This window comes from Orycteropus afer, unplaced genomic scaffold, assembly GCF_000298275.1.
Source record: "Orycteropus afer afer isolate SDZICR_OR568_19922 unplaced genomic scaffold, OryAfe1.0 scaffold00957, whole genome shotgun sequence".
Taxonomy (NCBI): Eukaryota; Metazoa; Chordata; class Mammalia; order Tubulidentata; family Orycteropodidae; genus Orycteropus; species Orycteropus afer.
This window is the reverse complement of record NW_006922544.1, coordinates 249,954-255,027: the sequence shown is the minus strand read 5'-3', so window position 1 is coordinate 255,027 and position 5,074 is coordinate 249,954. Positions and strand designations below refer to the sequence as shown.

General features: G+C 35.3%; 1 protein-coding gene across 1 annotated transcript in view; it reads left to right on the top strand.

The window, feature by feature from the left end:
* ZNF182 (zinc finger protein 182) overlaps positions 1 to 5,074 on the top strand; it is a 47,827-nt gene that overhangs the window by 25,103 nt on the left and 17,650 nt on the right. The window lies entirely within an intron of this gene.

The following is a 5,074-nucleotide window of genomic DNA, read 5'->3' as shown; positions in this document are numbered from 1 at the left end:
CTTTTGATGTTTGTGCATTTTTACTTATATTTGGTAGTCTATTAATGCCATACATTAAGGGACCTAAGTTTGCCCCTATTATTTCTTTGATGAACTTCATAGTTGGAGGTTTTGCATTTAAGTCTTTGATCCATCTGGAGTTAGTTTTTGTATATGGTGTGAGGTATGGATCTTGTTACATTTTTCTGCATATGGATATCTAGTTTTGCCAGCACTATCTGTTAAAGAGATAATATTTCCCCATTTGATGGGTTTTGGTCCTTTATCAACAATCAGCTGTCCATAGGTGGATGGATCTATTTCTGGGTTTTCAGTTCTATTCCACTGGTCTCTGTGTTTGTTGTTGTACCAGTATCAAGCTGTTTTGATTACTGTGGCTGTACAGTGGGTTTTGAGATTAGAGAGTGTAAGATGTCCTACTTTGTTCTTCTTCTTCTGTAGTGCCTTGCTTATTCTTTCCATATAAAATTAATGATTGGTTGTTTCATGTCCTTAAAGAATGTTGATGGAATCTGGATCAGGATTACATTGAATGTGTAGATTGCTTTGAGTAGTATTGACATTTTCACAATGTTCAGTCTTCCTATCCATGAGCATGGTATGTTCTTCCATTTATGTAAATATCTTATATTTCTTGAAGGAGTGTTTTCCTTTGTATAGGTCTTAAATGTCCATGGTAAGATTTATTCTCAAATATTTTATCTTTTCAGTAGCTATTGTAAATGGTATTGATTTCCTTATTTCCTTTTCCGAGATCTCCTTGCTGGTGTAGAGGAATCCAACTGATTTTTGTTTGTTGATCTTGTGTCCTGCCACTATGCTAAATCTTTCAATTAGTTACAGTAGTTTTCTTGCTGAGCCTCGTAGGTTTTCTATGTATAGGATCATATCATCTGCAAATAGAGATGGTGTTATTTCTTCCTAACTAATTTGGATGCCTTTTGTCTCCCTTTCTTGCCTTGTTGTCCTGGTTAGGACTTCCAATAGAATGTGGAATAAAATTGGCAATAGCGGGCATCTTTGTCTGGTTCCTGTGCACAATGGAAATGGTTTCAGTCTCTCTCCATTGAGAATAATGTTGGCTGTTGGTTTTGTATATATGCCCTTTATTATGTTGAGGAATTTCTCTTCTATTCCTGTTTTTCTGAGAGTTTTTTTTTTATATATCAGGAATAGGTGCTGGATTTTATTAAATGCCTTTTCTGCATCGATTGATATGATCATGTGGTTCTTTTTCTTTATTTTACTTAAGTGATAGATTAGGTTCTAACGTTGAACTATCCTTGCATGCCTGATATGAATCCCACTTTGTCATAATGTATTATTTTTTTAATATGTTGTTAGAGTCTATTGGCTAGGATTTTGTTGAAGATTTTTGCATCTATTTCATGAGGGATACTGGTTTGTACTTTTCATTTTTAGTGGTGTCTTTGCCTGGTTTTGGTATCAAGGTTATGCTGGCTTCATAAAATGAATTTTGGAGGAATCCATCCTTTTCTGTATGTTTGGAATAGTTCAAGTATGATTGGTGTCAGCTGTTCTGAATGTGGATAGAATTCTCCTGTGAAACTATCTGGGCCAAGGCATTTTTTTGTTGGTAGCTTTTTTATGACCTGTTCAGTTTGTTCTGTTGTTACAGGTCTGTTGTTACAGGTCTGTTCAAATTTTCTACCTCAGTCTGTGTTCGTTTAGGTAACTAGTTAGTGTGTTTCTAGAAATCTGCCCATTTCTTCTAGGTTTTCAAATTTGTTGGAGTTCTTCATAGTATCCTATTTATCCTATCCTTTAATTTTGGTTGGTTCTGTTATGACGTCACCCATTTAATTTCCTATTCATGTTATTTATATGTTCTCCTTCTTTTCGTTTGTTAAGTTTGCCAGTGGTTTGTCAATTTTCTTAACCTTTTCAAAGAACTGACTTGTAGTCTTGTTGATTTTATTCTGTTGTCTTTTCTGTTTTCATCATTTATTTCTGTTCAAATCTTTATTATTTCTTTTCACCAAATCCTTGTTATTTCTTTACACCAAAAGGTGACTGTAGGCTTTTCTTGCTGCTCTTTTTCTAATTGCTAGAGATGTTGGGTTATGATATTGATTTTGGCTCTTCTGTTTTGATATGTGCTTTTATCGCTATAAATTGCCCTCTGATCATTGCTTTTGCTGTGTCCAAAAGATTTTGATGTGTTGTTTTTTTATTCTCATTTGATTCAAGGGATTTTTAAATTGCCTTTTTTATTTCTTCTGTTACCCAATAGTTTTTAAGGAGGATTTTATTCAGTTTCCATGTGTTTGCTCTTTTTTCATTAATCTTCCTAATGTTGATTTCTAATTTTATAGCATTGTTTTCTGATAAGATGGGTATTATTTCGATGTTTTTAAATTTGTTGAGGCTTAGTTTGTGGCCTAACATATGGTCTATCTTGGAGAATATTCCATGTGCACTGGAAAAGAATTTACATTGTGCTGTTGTGGGGTGAAGTGCTCTGTAGATGTCTATAGGGTCAAGTTGGTTGATTATATTGTTTAGGTCTGTGTCTTTCTTGAGTTACTTTAGAGTTGTTGTATCTTTCATTCAAAGTGGTATATTAAAGTCTCCTACTATTACTATGGAATCATCTGTGGTATTTAAAGTGTCAACGTGGCTGAACCTGGTTGAGTGGCTGGGCAGCTGGTGGTAGTTATTCCCCATGATGAGACTGGCAGTCTGCTTCATGGTGGGATCTACCACAAGCAGCTGAGTAGCTGCCTTAGGGATGTGGTGTGCTTCCTGTATATAAGCAGCAGCTTTGGAAATGGTCCCTAGCTTATGCTATGCTTGAACCCTGCCTGTAGCCGTGTCATTGTTTAGCAACCTGCCATGCTCTGCCGACCTGGGGACTTTCAATGGACTTGAATTAATGGCCTGCCTTGTGATTTTGTAACATCAGGACTGTACCATTTTATTTGTTGACCTTGGGCTTGTTAGCCTCAGTAGCCAGTAGCTGCCTGAGTAAAGAGATGCCTCTAGCTTCAGTGGGCCAGGAGCAAGAGGCAAAGCTGAAGCCCAGGGTCAAGGGGCTTTCACCCAGGCCTTAAGGCCTGGCACTTTGAACTCGGACTTCTAGCCTCCCGAGCTAAGAGAATAAACTCCTGTTTGTTAAGGCCATCCCATTTGTGGTACATTCTTGTCAGAGCAGCACTAGGTAACCAAAACATCATCTATTTATCTTTTCAATTCTGTCAAAGTCTGATTCATGTATTTTGGGGTTCTTCCATTGGGTGCATAGATATTTATTATGGTTATGTCCTCTTGTTCTATTGATCCTTTAATCATTATATAATGTCCTTCCTTGTCTCTTATGGTGGTTTTTGTATTAAAGTCTATTTTATCAGAAATAAATATTGCCACTCCTGCTCTTTTTTGATTGCCATTTGCTTGATACATCTTTTTCCAACCTTTGATTTTTATCTGTTTTTGTCTTTGTGTCTAAGTTGACTGTCTTGTAGATAGCATATCGATAGGTCATGTTTTCTTACCCAGTCTGCAACTCTCCATCACTTGAGTGGTGCATTTGCATTCAGTGTAATTATTGACAAGTATGAATTTATTGATGTTATGTGTTTTTTTGTGTGTGTGTGGTGTTGCTGATTTCTGTGTTCCATATAATTTTCTGTGCTGAGCTCATTTTGTTTATGAATCATGTTACCATTTCCTTCATTGCTGTTGTTTTAGTATTTGCTAAATCTTTATGCCTTTTTCATTTTATTTTTCTTTGAGGTTACCTTGTGATTTTTTATTTTCTTCCCAAGTTTAGAACAGACTGACTTATCTTGGAATTGTCTTGACTTCCTCTGCATTTGTAAGTTCTGTTCCTACACTATTTATTCCCTCTTTTTGGTTTTTACCAAGTGGTATCTCTGGATCCCTGTCTATAGTCTTGTAAACTTATTTTACTTTGGATACTTCTGCAACTGGATTGGTTTCTGGGTTATGTTGTCATATGTGTTAATCATTGGTTGTTGTTTGCTGCTGTTGGTTCTCTCTCCACAGGGCTGTCTTTAGTATCCTGAAGGTGGGTCTGATTTTAATAAATTCCCTTAATTTATGTTTATCTGGAAATGTCCTAATTTCACCATCATATTTGAGGGACGCTTTTGCCGGGTATATAATTCTTGGTTGAAAATTTTTCTCTTTCAGGGTTTTATATATACCATCCCATTGCCTTCTCGCTTGCATGGTTTCTGCTGAGAAATCAGAGCTTATTCTTACTGGCTGTCCTTTTTCCCATGCTGCTTTCAGGATTCTTTCATTGTTTTTGTTTTGGTGAGTTTGATTATTACATGTCTCAGTGATTTCCTTTTGGGTCTATCCTGTTTGGGTTTGTTGAACTTCTTGAATGGATATCTTCTCATCTTTCATCATATTAGGGAAATTCTCCTCCAACAAGTCTTTGACAATTTTCTCTGTGGTTTTATTTGTCTCTTTCTCTTCTATAATCCCGATTTCATGTAAGTTATTGCTCTTGATGGTATCCCACATGAATGTTAGACTTTCTTCATTTTGTTTTTCTCTTTTTTCTGTTTGATCACTTAAGAAAGTGGTATTGATATTTGTCTTCAGTCTCATTAATTCTGTCTTCCATTTATTCAGTTCTACTCCTTTTCCCCATTCAATGTGTTATCTATTTCCAAAATCAGTATTAATCTCCTGGATTTCTGTTTGTTTTTGTATCATTTCTAATTTTTTGTTTATTTTATCAGTTTGTTCTTGTATTGTTTTCCTAAATTATTCTAGAATTTTTTTAATGTGCTTTCCTTAATTTTCTCAGTGTTTTCCTTGATCTTGTCAGTGTTTTCCTTGAACTGTCTCTCAATCCATTTAATGTACCTAAATATAATTCTTTTGAATTCCTTATCAGGTAGTTCCAGTGATTTTTTCGTTTTCTATGTCTGTATCCCTTGTTTGTACTACTCTGTCATCCTTCTTTGTATGGACTGGAAGGGTCACTTGTCTCCAAGAAATTTTGATGTAATTTTATTTATATTTATTTGGTAACTGTCTGTTGGTAAATTTGCCCAGTTTTTTTTTTTTTTTT